This window comes from Phyllobates terribilis, unplaced genomic scaffold (genome assembly GCF_046119375.1).
Source record: "Phyllobates terribilis strain yellow unplaced genomic scaffold, ASM4611937v1 Scaffold_1__5_contigs__length_1240528914, whole genome shotgun sequence".
Classification (NCBI taxonomy): Eukaryota; Metazoa; Chordata; class Amphibia; order Anura; family Dendrobatidae; genus Phyllobates; species Phyllobates terribilis.
The window spans coordinates 277097413-277117658 of NW_027362761.1; positions in this window are offsets into that span (position 1 = coordinate 277097413).

Here is a 20246-nt window from a genome sequence, read left to right on the forward strand (position 1 = left end):
AGAGAATCTATGGGGTATTGTCAAGAGGAAGATGAGAGACACCAGACCCAACAATGCAGACGAGCTGAAGGCTGCTATCAAAGCAACCTGGGCTTCCATAACACCTCAGCAGTGCCACAGGCTGATTGCCTCCATGCCACGCCACATTGATGCAGTAATTGATGCAAAAGGAGCCCTGACAAAGTATTGAGTGCATTTACTGAACATACATTTCAGTAGGCCAACATTTCGGATTTTAAAACATTTTTCAAGCTGTTATAAAGTATTCTAATTTACTGAGATAATGACTTTTGTGTTTTCATTGGCTGTAAGCCATAATCATCAACATTAACAGAAATAAACACTTGAAATAGATCACTCTGTTTGTAATGACTCTATATAATATGAGTTTCACTTTTTGTATTGAAGAACTGAAATAAATTAACTTTTTGATGATATTCTAATTTATTTAGTGAGATGCACCTGTATATCAGGATGGGAATATACAGTGGTGGCCAAAAGTATTGGCACCCCTGCAATTCTGTCAGATAATACTCAGTTTCTTCCTGAAAATGATTGCAATCACAAATTCTTTGGTATTATTATCTTCATTTAATTTGCTTGCAAGGAAAAAACACAAAAGAGAATGAAGCAAAAATCAAATCATTGATCATTTCACACAAAACTCCAAAAATGGGCCAGACAAAAGTATTGGCACCCTCAGCCTATTACTTGGTTGCACAACCTTTAGCCAAAATAACTGCGAACAACCGCTTCCGGTAACCATCAATGAGTTTCTTACAATGCTCTGCTGGAATTGTAGACCATTCTTCTTTGGTAAACTGCTCCAGGTCCCTGATATTTGAAGGGCGCCTTCTCCAAACTGCCATTTTGAGATCTCTCCACAGGTGTTCTATAGGATTCAGGTCTGGACTCATTGCTGGCCACCTTAGAAGTCTCCAGTGCTTTCTCTCAAACCATTTTATAGTGCTTTTGAAAGTGTGTTTTGGGTCATTGTCCTACTGGAAGACCCATGACCTCTGAGGGAGACCCAGCTTTCTCACACTGGGCCCTACATTATGCTGCAAAATTTGTTGGTAGTCTTCAGACTTCATAATGCCATGCACACGGTCAAGCAGTCCAGTGCCAGAGGCAGCAAAGCAACCCCAAAACATCAGGGAACCTCCGCCATGTTTGACTGTAGGGACCGTGTTCTTTTCTTTGAATGCCTCTTTTTTTCCTGTACACTCTATGTTGATGCTTTTTCCCAAAAAGCTCTACTTTTGTCTCATCTGACCAGAGAACATTCTTCCAAAACGTTTTAGGCTTTCTCAGGTAAGTTTTGGCAAACTCCAGCCTGGCTTTTTTATGTCTCGGGGTAAGAAGTGGGGTCTTCCTGGGTATCCTACCATTCCCTTTTCATTCAGACGCCGACGGATAGTACGTGTTGACACTGTTGTACCCTTGGACTGCAGGGAAGCTTGAACTTGTTTGGATGTTAGTCAAGGTTCTTTATCCACCATCCGCACAATCTTGCGTTGAAATCTCTCGTCAATTTTTCTTTTCCGTCCACATCTAGGGAGGTTAGCCACAGCCATGGGCTTTAAACTTCTTGATGACACTGCGCACGGAAGACACAGGAACATTCAGGTCTTTGGAGATGGACTTGTAGCCTTGAGATTGCTCATGCTTCCTCACAATTTGGTTTCTCAAGTCCTCAGACAATTCTTTGGTCTTCTTTCTTTTCTCCATGCTCAATGTGGTACACACAAGGACACAGGACAGAGGTTGAGTCAACTTTAATCCATGTTAACTGGCTGCAAGTGTGATTTAGTTATTGCTAACAACTGTTAGGTGCCACAGGTAAGTTACAGGTGCTGTTAATTACACGAATTAGAGAAGCATTACATGATTTTTCAAACAGTGCCAATAATTTTGTCCACCCCCTTTTTTAGGTTTTGTGTGGAATTATATCCAATTTGGCTTTAGGACAATTCATTTTGTATTTTTTCATTGAAGACAAATTAAATGAAGAAAATAATACCTAAGAATTTGTGATTGCAATCATTTTCAGGAAGAAACTGAGTATTATCTGACAGAATTGCAGGGGTGCCAATACTTTTGGACACCACTGTATATACCAGGATGGGGGACATTTTACTGTGAAGGGGCTAAGGATGGGGGACATACATACCAGGAAAGGGAATAAATATAAATATATATATAAATATATATATTTTGTAAGGTGGCTGCCGGACAGGTCGTGGACGGAAGGTATGTGTCCCCGAAGTGCCAAGCTTCGGTGATGTAGGACCCGGAGAAGCAGGCTCCAGCACACATAGTGCTGAGAGGAATTTAATGGGCCCGGATTACAGGGCCGGGTTTTACGAGCAGCTGAAAGAGCTAGGGGGGGGTGGGAACAGCTGCTCACTTACCTCCAGTCCAGGTCTTGGAAGGCTAATTTAAGACAGCTGCGCCTGTCTCTGTCTGTCTGTGTTTGTTGGGCAAGGTGAGCAGACCTTGCAGGTTTTTCTTAGACTCTGCAGGAGGCAGAGAAAAGCACCTTGTTTAAACGGCTGAAGCCGTGTTGCATGGACTTGTTTTGAGCTTTGTTCTGTTATTCCTTTTTGTGCCAGGAAAAGGCTGTTACTTTTGTTTCTTAACTGGTGTATGGACACTAAAATAAACCACCAGTTTGTTTGAACCCGTGGACTGCATCACTGTGTGAACCTGTGCCTACCTCCAACGCGGCTCAGTGAGTTCAAATCCCTACTATATATATATATATATATATATATATATATATAGAGTACAGACCAAAAGTTTGGACACACCTTCTCATTTAAAGATTTTTCTGTATTTTCATGACTATGAAAATTGTACATTCACACTGAAGGCATCAAAACTATGAATTAACACATGTGGAATTATATACTTAACAAAAAAGTGTGAAACAACTGAAAATATGTCTTATATTCTAGGTTCTTCAAAGTAGCCACCTTTTGCTTTGATGACTGCTTTGCACACTCTTGGCATTCTCTTGATGAGTTTCAAGAGGTAGTCACCGGAAATGCTTTTCACTTCACAGGTGTGCCCTGTCAGGTTTAATAAGTGGGATTTCTTGCCTTATAAATTGGGTTGGGACCATCAGTTGTGTTGTGCAGAAGTCTGATGGATACACAGCTGATAGTCTTACTGAATAGACTGTTAGAATTTGTATTATGGCAAGAAAAAAGCAGCTAAGTAAAGAAAAACGAGTGGCCATCATTACTTTAAGAAATGAAGGTCAGTCAGTCCGAAAAATTGGGCAAACTTTGAAAGTGTCCCCAAGTGCAGTTGCAAAAACCATCAAGCGCTACAAAGAAACAGGTTCACATGAGGACCGCCCCAGGAAAGGAAGACCAAGAGTCACCTCTGCTTCTGAGGATAAGTTTATCCAAGTCACCAGCCTCAGAAATCGCAGGTTAACAGCAGCTCAGATTAGAGACCAGGTCAATGCCACACAGCGTTCTAGCAGCGGACACATCTCTACAACAACTGTTAAGAGGAGACTTTGTGCAGCAGGCCTTCATGGTGAAATAGCTGCTAGGAAGCCACTGCTAAGGACAGGCAACAAGCAGAAGAGACTTGTTTGGGCTAAAGAACACAAGGAATGGACATTAGACCAGTGGAAATCTGTGCTTTGGTCTGAAGAGTCCAAATTTGAGAGCTTTGGTTCCAACTACCGTGTCTTTGTACGACGCAGAAAAGGTGAACGGATGGACTCTACATGCCTGGTTCCCACCGTGAAGCATGGAGGAGGAGGTGTGATGGTGTGGGGGTGCTTTGCTGGTGACACTGTTGGGGATTTATTCAAAAATTGAAGGCATACTGAACCAGCATGGCTACCACAGCATCTTGCAGCGGCATGCTATTCCATCCGGTTTGCGTTTAGTTGGACCATCATTTATTCTTCAACAGGACAATGACCCCAAACACACCTCCAGGCTGTGTAAGGGCTATTTGACCAAGAGGGAGAGTGATGGGGTACTACGCCAGATGACCTGGCGTCACCAGTCACCAGATCTGAACCCAATCGAGATGGTTTGGGGTGAGCTTGACCGCAGAGTGAAGGCAAAAGGGCCAACAAGTGCTAAGCATCTCTGGGAACTCCTTCAAGATTGTTGGAAGACCATTTCCGGTGACTACCTCTTGAAGTTCATCAAGAGAATGCCAAGAGTGTGCAAAGCAGTCATCAAAGCAAAAGGTGGCTACTTTGAAGAACCTAGAATATAAGACATATTTTCAGTTGTTTCACACTTTTTTGTTAAGTATATAATTCCACATGTGTTAATTCATGGTTTTGATGCCTTCAGTGTGAATGTACAATTTTCAAAGTCATGAAAATACAGAAAAATCTTTAAATGAGAAGGTGTCTCCAAACTTTTGGTCTGTACTGTATATATATATATATATATATATATATATATATATATATATATGGCACCCCAGGAGTCTCGTTGCCACATTGGCATTGCCTCCCTCACAGGGGGTGATGCCATGCCTGGAAGCAAGGAGGGGTCCCCTTGTTAGGTAACACCAGCATCCAACACTTTTCCTGGCTCCAGACCATCAGGGGGAGCTCTAACCCGGTTTCAGGGAAGCTTCCCCTTTAAATTGCGGCCCGGAGGCGGGGTTAGGAGAGTCAGTTGGAGATGGAGGAGAGTCAGTTGGGGACGGAGGAGAGTCAGTTGGGGACAGAGGAGAGCAAGTGGAAAACGAGGGAGAACCTGGGGAGGGGAGTTGTGACCAAGCTCGTCCCAGAGAAAAGCTCCAGAAACCGGACACCGGAGTCCGTGGTTGCTCTGGTACTGAAGTCCCGGCAGCTAAATCTGGAGGGCAGGAGACTGCAGGTCTCCAGGCCCCACCAAACACCCTGCGGCTCAGCAGCATACTAGAGCCCGGAGCCGCCACGAAGGAGCGACACCTGTAAAAGGCTCGAGCTGCTTGCCATACGGGCTAGGATTTAACGATCACTCAGGAAAGAGGGCCGCAGCATAGTTTTAGGCAGCAGGGCCAAAGAGGACAGTGCAGAAGGAAGGCCTACAACCCCACCTGGCGAGTTGGATCCCAAATTGCTTCTAGGCTGCCTGAATCTCCATTACCTTCTGTTACCAGTGCCCAGGTCTGCACCATCAAACATCAAGTAATGGTAGAGGAAACCATCATTCTTGTGTCGTCTGGTCATTATCTGCACCCTCAGTCCTGCACCCCAACATCCACAATCCCCTACATAAACTGTACCGGTAGCCCTGGGGCCCCGCTCTACCCGTGGGGATCAAATCCATCCCAGCTGCGTCAACAACGGCCCCAGCGGTCTCTTTCAGCAGCGGCGGCCACCTATACCCGCATACCACTGGTGGCGTCACAAAACTTTTCCCCTAAATGAACAGTCCTTTTTATTGACCGCGTCATGCCCCTGTGACTATCCCAAGGAACCGACCGACCGACCTTGTGGCGAGTACCACACGGTCCTAGGGTGCGCGTCATATATACAGATGGGCACAGGATGGGGGACATATAGACCTGAAAGGGGCCCAAATTACTACATAATGGGGGAGGGGGTCAACACAAATGTTCTTATAGGTTTTAGAACACTACAAGGGTCCATACATCTGACCAACACGAAGGGAGGGGGGAGCCCAGACCCAAATTTTGCATCGGGGCCAATCGGACTCTAGTTACACCTCTGAATGTCCCAAATAGTCGTTCTCTTTATATAAAAAGTAAAAAAAACAATAACAACCACATTTTTCATCTGTTCCTGCTCCCACAATGAGCAGCTCCTTCTTCCTCCTCCATCGCGCTGAGCAGGCCGCGCAATGCAGCCCAATGTCAGCTGCTGGCCTCTAATAGGCTGGTGTGAACTGTGATAGCAGCATTAGAGAGCATTAGGACTCTGTGACTTTTGCCTTGCTGAGCTCAGAGCAGGGGCAGAGCTGGCGAGCCTGTGTTCTGAGGGTGTCTGCTGTGTGAGAGGCTAGACAGGAAGTCTGTGTGTGAGAACTGAGCTGCAACAAGAGCTGTCTCTACAAGCTTCCCTGTGGAGATTGTTAACCCCTGTCCCTGGTAAAGCTGTGTCCCTGCTTAAGAACAAGTGCTGAGCTGGGGAAAGCTGTGTGGCTCTTTGGAGTTTTGTGGAAGTCCATGCTGAGTGGACTAGAGACTTTGTGCTGAAGGAGCCAAGTGTCGTGTGAGAGGGAAAGAGACTGAGGAATCCATCTTTGTGACGGAGCACATGGTCGGTGGTCTGGAAAAGAGTGAGTGACTGCGAGAGGAGAGAAGGGGTCCGGTGTCATCCACATTGAGAGGATACTGACAAGCCTTGTGAAGAGATCTTCCCAGACCTTAACCTGAGGCTACAGGACTAAAGTCCCCGGCGTGTGGGCTCGGCATCGGCCGACAAGGCAAGGAACCTTTGCTGTGTTTGTGAACGTTGCTTATGTTTTGGCGCCAAAGTTTTCCGGGACTAGCTGCAGCCACCGCGATTCACAGGCCTGTGATAGACTACATCTGAGGTTAACGGTACCGTAACTTTAAGATACCCGGGTATCCTTATAATAGGGGTATAAGAGCAATTGGTATAGTTTCATGCATTGTTATTGTTAATAGTGGTAGGATTGTACTCAGTGTGCCATCTCAGGGGGTCCCTATAGACTGCCCTCACTAGACTGACACTGTGTTTAGGTAAAATTGTTCCAGATCTTTAGAATAATTCACATAAGCTGGAAACCTTGAGATTGGCACATTGATTTCAGCTTTTGCTGATTGTGTGTATTTAGTAGGGACAGTGTCCCAGGTAGAACCTGAGACTGGTTCATACAATACTGAGTTTTAGTCTAATCCCTGTTTTAGTAAAGAAAGTGTTGTTTATTTCTGTCTCTGTCTCAGTTTGTGACTCACTGGATCTCTCTCGGACCTCCGGTCATTACACTGGTATGTTGTCTAGCTATTACTGCATGGGGCAGTAGTTTTCAACAAGGATGTATACCTTACTGACTATCGCTAGCTGTCAGGAGGCCCCCCCCAGCACTACGGACCCTGTTGCAGTCACAGAGGATCATTACGCGCTTGGTCAATTATATGCTATGTGTGGTTTAATTGTGCAGCTGAATCTGCAAACATCACCAACTAGCATGCCCTTGATTATGTTACCAATAATATTAACACTAGGTGGCAGCATTATTTTCATTATGAAAAATACTAATGTGTGATTCTTTATGAAGAGTGGTTTAGTGTAGGTCTGAAGTGTTGTTGTTTTTTTTTTTAAATAAATTCTTTATTTAGTTAAACATTACTCAGCCACTTTTCGGCAAATATGGAGATATATGGTTATTAAATCCTTGCAAAAACAAAGGTGTGAGCACATATCCTGAGGGTGATGTCTCACAGCATTTTTGGTCCAGATTAGTGTTGAGCGAGCACTAAAATGTTCGGGTGCTCGAAGCTCGGGCCGAGCTCACCGTGATACTCGGGTGCTCGACCCGAGCAACGAGCCCAATGTTAGTCTATGGGAGACCCCAGCATTTTTTGCGGCGGCACCCCCGGCAGTCTGTAGAAAGCCTAAAAAGTGCCCAAAACGATAGTGACAGTGCTCAAAAGACATGGGGATAGCATGGGGATCGCCCCAGGAAGCATTTCTGACCCCCAGGTCACTGCTGTCAACAATGTGGTCAGAGGTATTAAGCCACTTTTACGGGATCACAATAAAACGTTCAAAAACTAAACTGAAATGATTTTCCTGTGAAATATGTTAAGGAATTTCCTTTCCAGGGTAAAGACTTGTGTATAAGGTAAAATAAATAACCAAAAACAAAAATACTCCTCTACACCTTGGGCTATGTTCACAAGTCGCATTTTTTATACGTTTTTGCACTTTTGTATTGCTTTCAACTGTGACAAATGCATTCACCGGGAAATGCCATTTTAACATTTTACAACCTTATCTGGCCATGTGCTGTGTGACACATGCATACAGTGCTGAAAAGACATGGGAACAGCATGGGGAAGACCCCTGGAAGCATCTCTGACTCCCAGGTCACTGCCTAAAAGTGTGCCCATCAGAAGTGATCCTTGCCACATCAGAAGATGCAGACTTGCAACTATCCCCGTGCAAGTCCTTGTCCCAGGGCAGTGTTCAATTGTACCTCCCCCATTCCTTGCAATGCAACCGCAAATATGCAGCCAATCACCCACCCACCCGCAGGCTGCAATACCATACTGCTATCTTGCACTTGAAATGGGGCCTTTTAGTTTGGAGGAGGCCAAAGCTGGCCACTACCTCATGGCTGCTTCGGCAGCGAGGTATCCATACTCAGTCCCCAGCCGCCCGGCAGCCGGGTGTCCATGCTCGGTCCCCAGCCGCCCCGCGGCCGGGTGTCCATAAATGGTCCCCAGCCGCCCCTATTTCTCCTGGGAACTTCCCCCACACTTTTCTTAGCCTGGCCTGCTTGAGGGCAGCATTGGACGAGCCCATCAGAGAACCAGACTCCTCCGGTGGGCCCTGGCTTCTCCATCAGGGGAGTTGAGAGTGCAAAGGTGAGGAGCATGATGATGATAGAAGTTAGCATCTGCTTTGTTTTCTTGGAATGCAAGCATGTATGTAGTAGCGGCTAGGCCTGAGGTGGTCAGCATTTTAGCGCATATCCTACCTCCTCCGAGGATTGCTGGATGTTTTCCTGCTACTATTCCAGTTCTATGACTCCCGTTAAAACAAAGCTTCAGGTGATAAATGATGGGTGAGGTGGTGGCAAAGGAGAAAGAGCAGGAGGAACAGGGACCATTTACATCAACATCAGGCCAGTCAACCACACATGTCTTGTAGGATATGTTTCTGTCCCAAAAGGAGCGGTTCGGCTACACAGTTATAGGGCATACAGTGAGTGCAATGTCTACCAAAAATTTCGAGGCACTCCAATACCCCTTGGAAGTGACATGGAGGTCAGAGGGCCTTAACTAAACCGTTTTTTCCATTTATAGCAACTGGGTCTCCTGTACACTGTTGGCCTAAGCAGTGAATGGAAGGCTTTCCAAAAATTATGAGGAACTGCAATGCCCCTTGAAACAGACGTGGATTACAGCGTACTAAAAACCTTCTACCCATTATTGAGGAGTGGGTCTCCCTTAGTTTTCGCCTTTGCATTGAAAAGCAAAAGCTGACTAAAATTAGGAGGAAATGTAATGTCCGTTGGAAGAGTCGTGGAGGTTAGAGGTAATTAAAAACAACATTTCAATGCCCCTTGGAAGAGCTGTGGAGTTCAGAGTGGTTTAACAAGACGGTTTTAATGCCCCTTTGAAGAGACGTGGAGGTCACAGTAGCTTAACAAGATGGTTTTAATGCCCCTTGGAAAAGTGGTGGAGGTCACAGTAGCTTAACAAGACGGTTTTAATGCCCCTCGGAAGAGACGTGGAGGTCGCAGTAACTTAACAAGACGGTTTTAATGCCCCTTGGAAGAGACGTGGAGGTCGCAGTAGCTTAACAAGACAGTTTTAATGCCCCTTGAAAGAGACGGGGAGGTCACAGTAGCTTAACAAGATGGTTTTATTGCCCCTTGGAAAAGTGGTGGAGGTCGCAGTAGCTTAACAAGACGGTTTTAATGCCCCTTGGAAAAGTGGTGGAGGTCATAGTAGCTTAACAAGACTGTTTTAATGCCCCTCGGAAGAGACGTGGAGGTCGCAGTAGCTTAACAAGACGGTTTTAATGCCCCTTGGAAAAGTGGTGGAGGTCGCAGTAGCTTAACAAGACGGTTTTAATGCCCCTTGGAAAAGTGGTGGAGGTCACAGTAGCTTAACAAGACAGTTTTAATGCCCCTTGGAAGAGACGTGGAGGTCACAGTAGCTTAACAAGACGGTTTTAATGCCCCTTGGAAGAGACGTGGAGGTCGCAGTAGCTTAACAAGACGGTTTTAATGCCCCTTGGAAAAGTGGTGGAGGTCGCAGTAGCTTAACAAGACGGTTTTAATTTAATGCCCCTTGGAAAAGTGGTGGAGGTCACAGTAGCTTAACAAGACGGTTTTAATGCCCCTTGGAAGAGACGTGGATGTCACAGTAGCTTAACAAGATGGTTTTACTGCCCCTTGGAAGAGACGTGGAGGTCACTGTAGCTTAACAAGATGGTTTTAATGACCCTTACAAGAGCCATACAGTACAGCATCTTAAAAACATTATTCCCATTATTAGGGAGTGGGTCTCCCATAGTCTTTGCTTATGCCTTCCAAGCAAAAGCTGCCAAAAATAAGGACGGAGGAACTAGCAATAATGGCAACACGGACCACTGTCGCCGTGGTGGTATTCTGGTGGTGGAGGCTGAGGATAAGGAGAAGAGCATAAAACAGCTGAAATGAGGAAGCGTATACCCATGTGTGGGTGTGAAGCGGTGCATGTGAATACACCTCTCGAAATAACACTGTGGATTTGACTTTATGTTACTCTTCTGTCATTTGGTGGTGATGAGAAGTCTGGCCCAATCCAGCCCTTGTTCATTTTGATAAGGGCCAGCTTGTCAGCATTGTCAGTTGACAGGCGAGTGCGCTTATCAGTTATAATTCCCCCAGCGGCACTAAAAACACGCTCTGATAACTCGCTAGTGGCAGTGCTGGCCAGGACCTCCAAGGTGTACAGAGCGAGTTCATTCCAAGTGTCCAGCTTGGATAACCAAAAATTAAAAGGCACAGAGGAATCACGGACGACGCTTGTACGGTCGGCAAGGTACTCCCTCACCATCTTTTGAAATTTTCCACTCCTTGTGATAGTACCCGGCGCCTCAGGGCCTGTAAGCTGGGCGGGTCTCAGAAAACTGTCCCAGAATGTTGACAGTGTTCCCCTGCCTCTGCTGGATTGGAGTTGCGTCTCTCTTGCATGTACGCCTTGGTAGGGCAACGAACTGTGACCTCTGCCGCTAGCGTGTTCAGATGGGAATTTTTTTAACAGTTCTGCAGCAAGGGCCTTCTGGTACTGCCCCATTTTTGTAGACCTCTCCACCTCAGGAATAAGAGAGTGAAAGTTCTCCTTGTAGTGGGGGTCTAAAAGTGTCACCAACCAGTAATGACTGTTACCCAACATTTTGACAACGCGAGGGTCACGGTTAAGGCAGCGTAACATAAAGTCAGCCATGCGTGCCAGACTGGTAACGGGCAAGACTTCCGTGTCCTCACCAAGATGACAACTGACCATGCTCTCATCCTCCTCCTCCTCCTCCCCCCTGTCCTCAGGCCACCCACGCTGAAGCGACGGTATGACAGTTGTACAGGTACTACGGTCTTCAGCGCATGATACCAGCTCTTTTTCTTCCTCCTCCTCCTCCTCTCCCTCATTGTCCCCCAATGCACGTTGGGATGAGATGAGGCTGGGCTGTGTGTAATCGACCGCTATGGGTTCTTGATCCATCTCATCATACTCTGGCTACAATGCCTCCTCTTTAATTCTCTGCAGAGAGCGTTGTAAAAGACAGACAAGTGGAATGCTGACGCTAATGATGGCATCATCGCCACTCATCATCTTGGTGAACTCCTCAAAGTTTGTCAAGATGGTACATATGTCAGACATCCAGGTCCACTCCTAAGGTCTTATGTGTGGAGTCTGACCTGAATATCGACGGCCTTGTTGCAGCTGGTACTCCACAACTGCTCTCTTCTGCTCACAAATCCCTTGCAACATGTGGAGGGTAGAGTTCCAACGTGTGGGGACATCACACACCAGTCTGTGTGACGGAAGCTGCAAATGCTGCTGCAACACAGCAAGGGCGGCGGAAGCTGTAGCCGACTTCCGAAAATGAGCTGACAGGCAGCGTACTTTGACGAGCAGATCTGGCAACTCGGGGTACGATTTAAGAAACCACTGAACCACGCGTTTAAGCACATGAGCCAGGCATGGTACGTGTGTGATCTCGCCTCGCCTCAGAGCCGCCACCAGGTTACGGCCATTGTCACACACGACCATGCCTGGATGTAGGTTCAGCGGTCTCAGCCACAGATCTGCCTGCTCTTTCACAGCTGTCCACAACTCACAAGCAGTGTGAGGTTTATCACCTAAGCTTATGAGTTTCAGCACAGCCTGTTGCCGCTTGGCAGAGGCAGTACTGCAGTGCTTCCAGCTTGTAACTGATGTGGTGATATCTGAGATGGAGGCTGAACATGAGGAGGAGGATGATGCGCAGGAGCTGTACACTGTGGGGGCAACTCTGACTGACATAGGGCCCGCAATCCTCGGTGTGGGGAGGATGTGTTCCGTCCCAAGGTCCGACTGGGTCCCTGCTTCCACTATGTTTACCCAGTGTGCCGTCAGGGAGATGTACCGTCCCTGGCCACAAGCACTTGTCCACGTGTCCGTTGTCAGGTGGACTCTCCCAGTAACTGCGTTGTTGAGGGCTCGGCAGATGTTTTGGGACACGTGCTTGTGTAGTGCGGGGATGGCACACCGGGCAAAATAGTGTCGGCTGGGGACAGAGTACCAAGGGATGGCCACCGCCATAAGGTTGCGGAAGGATTCCGTCTCCACCATCCTAAAAGGCAGCATTTTCAACGCAAGCAGTCGTGAAATGTGCAAATTTAGGACTGTGGCCTGTGGGGCGTTGGCTGCGAATTTCCACTTTCGTTCAAAGGTCTGGAATATGGACAATTGAACGCTGCGGTGGGACGTGGACGTGGACGTTGATGCTGTTTCTTGAGAAACTGCCATAACAAGTGAAGACTGGGAGGAGGGGGCATCTTTGCATGCAGTATGGACAGGGGATTGCCTTGCACACACAACAGGGGGTTCTATTGCACGCACAACAGCGGAAGAAGCAGTGGTGACACCCGCTGACACTGGTCGTGGACCCTGGGGTTCACCCCACAAAATCGGGTGCTTTGCTGCCATGTGCCTGATCATGCTGGTGGTGGTCAGGCTGGTAGTTTTGTCACCCCTGCTAATGCTGACATGGCAGGTGGTACAAATGGCCTTTTTGGGGTTATCAGCACAGTCTTTAAAAAAATTCCAGACTTTGGAAGACCTACAGGTTGTACTGGCAACGTCCCTCGTGTTGGTGTTACGGGGAACTGTTGCCTGCCTTCTGCGTGCGGCCACCACACTGCTTCTTCCTGCCTGTTGGGGTACTTTGCCTCCCTCACCCTGTGTGCTGCTGGCCTCGCTCTGCATGTCCTCCTGCCACGTTGGGTCAGTTACTAGATCATCCACCACCTCCTCCTCTTCCACTTGCGCACCACGATCCTCCTCCTCACTTCCTGGCAATTGTGTCTCGTCATCGTCCACCTCTTGTGACAAATTGCCAGCGTCGACTTCCTGTGGACGTGGTTGTGCAAATATTTGGGCATCGCTACATGGGATCTCCTCTTCCACCACTTCAAGCGGAGCAGGCGAGGGGCACAAATCTGGAAATGGACCAGTGAACAGCTCTTCAGAGTGTCCAAGTGTGGGATCAGTTGCTGTCTGACGACACTCGGCATGGTGGGAGGAAGGAACATCAGGGTGAGGAGGAGTATGCGGTCGAGACTCATGGCTACTAAGATTTGACCGTGTGGAAGACAGACTGGAGGTGGTGGTGCCCAGGTAACTGGAAGTATTATCTGCTATCCAATTAATAACCTGTTCACACTGATCAGTTCGCAATACTAATGTTGTTCTGTGCTTCCCTAGTAATTCGGTCAAGAACTGGGAGTGAGAAGATGTGGCTGTTGGTTGTGGCACATTTTCACCTTGGCCACGGCCCCGTCCTCTGCACGCACCATCACCAGAACGTCCAGTTCCACGTCCCTTGCCACGTGCCTTGCCCATTGTAAATGAAGTAAAATAGCTTACACTCGCACTATCAATGGAAAAAGGGTAATAAAAAGGAGATTAGAACCATGGATGAGGAAAACCACAGTTCTATTTCTCTGGCCTACACCTGACTCTTTTAAACAAACTGAGCAATCAGGGAGAAACTATTACTGTTTTTCTTTACGGAAAAAATACCAAAAGCTGGATAATAGAGATTTTTTACCGTGGAACGGCAAAACCACAGTTATAATTTACTGGTGTATACCAGACTCTTTTAAACAGATATATTTGTGTCTGAACAGTCAGGAGACACTATTACTGTTTTTCTTTACGGCAAAAAATGCCAAAAGCAGGATAATACAGAGATTTGACCCGTGGAACTGCAAAACCACACTTCTATTTCTCAGGCCTACACCAGACTATTTTAAACAGATATATTTGTGTCTGAACAATCAGGGAGACACTATTACTGTTTTTCTTTACGGAAAAAATACCAAAAGCTGGATAATAGAGGTTTTTTTTACCATGGAACGGCAAAACCACAGTTATAATTTACTAGTGTATACCAGACTTTTTTAAATAGATATATTTGCGGCTGAACAGTGAGCGACACACTCAAACTGTTTTTTTTAGGTAAAAATGGCCCAAAAGTGGATAATACAGAGGTTTGAACCGTGGAACTGCAAAACCACACTTCTATTTCTCTGGCCTACAGCAGACTCTTTTAAACAGATATATTTGTGTCTGAACTGTCACAGACACACTTTTTTTTCTTCTTTTTTTTGGGGGGGATGGGGTGGGGTCACCAAAAGGTTAATAAGAGGGGTATTTGTACAGTGTGAAGGAGGAAAAAAAAAAGAGGATTTAGATGAAAAAAAAAAGGATTTTTCCTGGCCCCCCGAGACCTGGAGCTAATTCTAGCAATTTGAGCAGCACCACACAGGACTGTAATGCAGCGTTTGCTGGTATAACCACTGCGTCTCCTATACAGCCTGCCTGCCTGCCTGATATCTGGGATGGATATTAGTCCTGAGAAGGACTGTGTTTGATTTTGCAGGCTTTAGAGACCCTACACTACCTATTTTGTACTATAAATCTCTCCCTAGCTCAGCAGCACTGACCCTACACTGGCTGATCCCGGCCGTCTGTGTCCAAGATGGCGGCGCCCGGTTTTAAATACTCGAGGTGACGCTGTGCGGCCAGCCAATCAATGAAATGCCCACAACCAACATTTCTGCGGCATTACAGTGACTGGCTGGCAATCCCTGCATGTTCATTGGCTCTGTAAAGAGCGCCAAACATGCAAGGCAGAGACCCGAGCTCCCGCCCGAGTAACCCGGAAATGCTCGGTGCTCGCCGAACATCCCGAGTAGTGAGATGCTCAGGCGAGTACCGAGCAGTGTCGAGCATGCTCGCTCAACACTAGTCCAGATTGATCTGTAAAATCCACAGTGAAATACAATGGCAGGCAAGTGATTTTAAGAAATGTCACCCACATGAAATTGAATCAGCAGCTGAAAGTCAAAACCCACTATCCAATCCTATTGTTGCAAATTTTTCTGTGGATCTGCATCAAAATCTGCACATGCGGATACTCATTGAAAATAAAATAAAATCTTATATCCACTTAACAATCCCTTGGTGCCCACGTGGTGATGCTTGCCGGCTCCCTGATTGTCTCTGCTAGCAAGTATACAGAGACAATGTGTTGATAAGTTATCTCTGGAGTTGGAAGAACTGACTGACCTGGGTGCCAGAGAGGAGTGAATGCCAGAGCGGCAGGAAAGCAAAACAGACTTCATGGACTGTGAATCAGACCAAACTTGGACAAGTTTCCAACTTCTTTATTAGTCCACGATAAACATTGGTGTGTGAATGCAGCCAAAGGCCATAATGTGCCGGTGTGTTATTCGTAAAAAACAATCAGATAGTGATTGTATGTGAAAATCGGAAGTGTGAATGGGGCCTAATAAAAACAAAATATCAGTGCAATAAATGAATATGTACAAAAATTTAATCCAGTTTCAGTGGACCATGAGCATAAGAAATTGTGGAGTATCTGACATTTCTATAAAGCTTCTCGTTCTTTTGGGTGGTTGGATATCAGTACCAGAACATTCTGGATTATTGGATGTGAGAGTTAGGCTGGATTCACATGAGCATATATGCAAAATATGGATGTCCTACTAGTGCAATTTAATGTGGAAAACATCAAACTGCACTCGGATGACATCTGAGTTCAGTCCAATGTTCACGGACTGACACAATTGAGACGATGGAGAATTTTTTCCAAAGACCAAAGAGCAGTTAGGACACCAGGAACAAAATGCAGACCTGCACAAGGCTGGGATAGGCTACAGGACAATAGGCAAGCAGCTTGGTGAGAAGGCAACAATTGTTGGCGCAATTATTAAAAAATGGAAGAAACACAAGATGACTGTCAGTCTTCCTCGGTCTGGGGCTCCATGCAAGATATCGCCTTGTGGGGTAAGGATGATTCTGAGAAAGGTCAGGAATCAGCCCAGAACTACATGGCAGGACCTGATCAATGACTTAAAGAGAGCTGAGACCACAGTCTCAAACATTACTGTTAGTAACACGCCACGCCATCATGGATTAAAATCCGGCAGGGCACACAAGGTCCCCCTGCTCACGCTAGCACAAGTTCAGGCCTGTTTGAAATTTGCCAATGACCATCCAGATGATCCAGAGTAGGCATGGGAGAAGGTCATGTGGTCAGATGAGACCAAAATAGAACTTTTTGGTATCAACTCCACTCGCCGTGTTTGGAGGAAGAAGAAGGATGAGTACAACCCCAAGAACACCGTCCCAATCATGAAGCATGGAGGGGGAAACTTCATACTTTGGGGCTGCTTTTCTGAAAAGGGGACAGGACAACTGCACCATATTGAAGAGAGGATGGATGGGGTCATGCATCGCGAGATTTTGAACCAACAACCTCCTTCCTTCAATAAGAGCATTGAAGATGGGTTGTGGCTGGGTCTTCCAGCATGACAATGACCCAAAGCACAGAGCCAGGGCAACTAAACAGTGGCTACATAAGAAGCATTTCAAGGTCCTGGAGTGGCCTAGCCAGTCTCCAGATCTGAACCCAATAGAAAATCTTTGGAGGGAGCTGAAGCTCAGTGTTGCCCAGCGAAAGCCCTGAAAGATCTGGAGAAGACCTGTATGGAGAAGTGGGCCAAAATCCCTGCTGCAGTGTCTGCAAACTTGGTCAAGAACTACAGGAAACGTCTGACCTCAAAATTGGCAGTGTATTAAATACTTATTTTCCCCACTATATATATACAGTATATATATATATATATATATATGTAGCACCCTGAGGATTCGGCTGCTACAGGGGTATTGCACCTCAACCCAGAGGTGTGGTATTCCACTCCCGGGTAAGGATGGAGTGTGGGACTGAGCTCAGAAAGCTGCATGCACTACACACATCCCATTTCCGAGGAACAGACCAACGGTACTCCCACTTAGAAATGTGCAGGTACGACAGAGTCTGTTCCTGGCTGGAGTGGGAGGGGGGTGGTACATCCCAGTAGTGTAGGTGCAGATAGGGGGAGCAGCCTGGGTAAAGATAGGAGCTCATTGGGTGCTGGTCACCTGAGCTCACACATAGAGGGAGTATTTAAGGTGGGCACCATCTAAGATCAGGGTCAGTCAGCCAGTCTTTGCAGAGAAGCCAGAGGAGAGGAAGAGAGCAGAAGAGCAGAGCAGCCCCAGCCCAAGAGTGAGAGAGGAGAGCAAGAAAGACCCAGAGGGGGAGAAAGAAGGAACTCTGAGACCCCAAATACAATCACAGGGTGAAGAGTTGGCAACAGGGTACCGGATCCCAAGCTGGCAGAGGCTACAGCACACCTTAGCCAGGAACCGGAGGTCGTGGGCAGGACTGATCTGCCACGATCACCCACCATATCCACTCAGAAGGCAGACCACGCATAGGGTCAGGGAACCCAGAGGCAAGGGTTCGCCAACAGAAGGCCCGAGGGAGCCGGACATAGGTGGATCCCTGGTGGGGAAGGCCAGAGACGAGGACAAGACAGAACGGGAGCTCAGAACCACGCTCCAGAACTACTTGGGGGTTGGCCGAGTCCAGGACCTGGTGGACGCAGCACGGCTCGGGTGGTCACTCAAGGCCGGAGTGACCGGAACATCTGCAGTAAGTAAAGAACCCTGAACTGCACAACCCGACTCTGACTCTCATTATCATCATCCCTGCACTTCCACAACCACCATCCTCTGCACCTGACCCCCTGAGGCTATACCCCTCCCGTTGGGGGTTATACCACCTAAGCTGCACAAACACCATCAGCCTCAGCGGACCCTGCTGCAGCGGCGGCCGTAGTGACCGCAATTCAACGGGTGGCGTAGTCGACATAAAGAACTTTAGTAACATCAGTAAGGACTGCCACACACTGAGCTTGACACCCTGGGCACGGACCGGGTCACAGCCACTCGGAGACTACAACCCCCATCTGATCCGGCTCCGGGTATTCCCCTAAAGAATATGGCCCAGGGGGTGCGTCAACTTTGGCGTAGTCGGCAGGATTACGTGCCCACAACAACCGGGTACTGCGTGCCTGAAGAAAAGAACAAGTTTACCTCAAAAAGAAGTCTCCCGCCGGTCCCGGAGGGTCCCCGCCATCGGACTCCGTCACAGATCGATTCCCGCCGGTTGTCCGCCATTAACAGCTTTTTCCCGCCATCTGCAGAGTTTCCCGCTACTGGGAGACGATTCCCGCCATTTCCAAAGGTTTCCCGCCTTGTCAGAGCGAACGCCATTATGGGCGTGCCAGAGGATGGCAAGAGGCCGCCTCCCATCGTGGGCCAGGACCGAAAATGGCGCCAAAAGTGGAAACCGCCCCCACCAACAGAGACTGTGATGCTAGAGGTGTCTGTCAGCGTGAAAGAACTGCCCCAGGAGCTGACAATCACCAAGTGGCCCCGGGACCGCCCTCGAAGTGGGAGGACTGAGAACAAGAGAGCAAAGATGGGTGTCGCTTGGAGCAGTCTGGAGAGAGCGCACCCGGAGACAAGAAGCCTGGAGCAGAGTCCAGAAAGAGCCTACCCGGAGATGGAGGGAGAGCCAGGCAGCACCGACCCAGTGGTCAGGAGCCTGATGCGGGCCGCCACTCCAGGCAGCACCGACCCAGTGGTCAGGAGCCTGTTAGAAGCAACGACCCCACTAGGCTTAGTGGAGGTCTTGGCACAGCTCCCCCGAGATCGGGAGTGTGCACAGACCGCGCTGGAGGGCCTCGCACGGAGGATGGCCCGGGTGCAGCGAGAGACGTTGGCGGAGTGGAGCCGTGAGATGGCCCAGCAGACAAGAACTCGTCAGCGGAGCACGCCACCCGAGACGAGGAGACAGACCGCCTCTGAGGATGGCGCAGGAGGACTGAAGGCTGGAGACGGCGCCGAGAAGGGAGCCGAACGAAAGGAGGCAGGTAAAGGGGACGTCTCTACCCCAAACCGGGAAACCGCGTACCTGCCCCAGCTCCCCGTCGCAGAGCCCGAAGTTCCCCCTGCCGTGCCCGTAACCGCAACGTCACCGCCACAGACTAGGCCTCAACCGGAAGCCGCAGCCGCGACCCCTGTGACGTCACACGCCTCGACCCCGAGCGTGACCAAGCAGGAAGTACCACCAGCCTGGTCGCAAGGCCTAGTACCCCCGGGCGCCGCAATACCAACAGCGCCCCCTACCTCCGCGGAGCCACCGGCCTGGTCGCAGGGCCAGGTAGCCCAGGGCGCCGCCGTCCTTACGGTGCCCTTCACTTTCCAGGTGCCCCAGGCCTGGCCGCAAGGCCTGGGCAACCCGGGCGCCACCACCACCGCGCCCATAAAACCAAGAGTGCCGCATCTGGGAGAAGATCTGTTCGCCCAACATACGTGCCCGGATGGGCAGCCCTTTATATGGCCACCGGAGTTTCACCATCCCCGACTCCGGAAAGAGAGACCCCTAGACGAACCCCTGATTCCGGTTCCAAAGCCCGTAAAAAGGACCTCGCCCCCGCTAGAGGAGGCACAGTTTGAGTGGGACTCCACCGGAGAAGATCTCATGGGGTTCACTCAGGAGACCCGGGCAGCTGCAGCGGAGCGTGCAGAGTGCTGCCGGCAGCAGCTCGAGGTCTTTGAGAGGGAGCGGAGAGAGAGGCGGGTCCGGGAACAAAAAGCCCAAATAAAGAGCGCGGAGCAGAAGAGCCGGGCCAGGAGGAGTCCCCGTGCAGCTCATGGTCCCCCTTCCACCGGGACTGTGATCAAGTTTAATATGCAGCACGGGTGGGGCTTCATCCGAGATCACCGCACCCCAGGCGACGTCTTCGTGACAAGAAGAGACGTTGAGTCCCACCTACCGGAGGGACACAGAGGTCGTGACCTTTATATAGGGGACGAGGTCACCTTCACCCGGCACAAGTGTGCCAAAGGACCCTACGCCCTCAATGTGCATCGCCTGA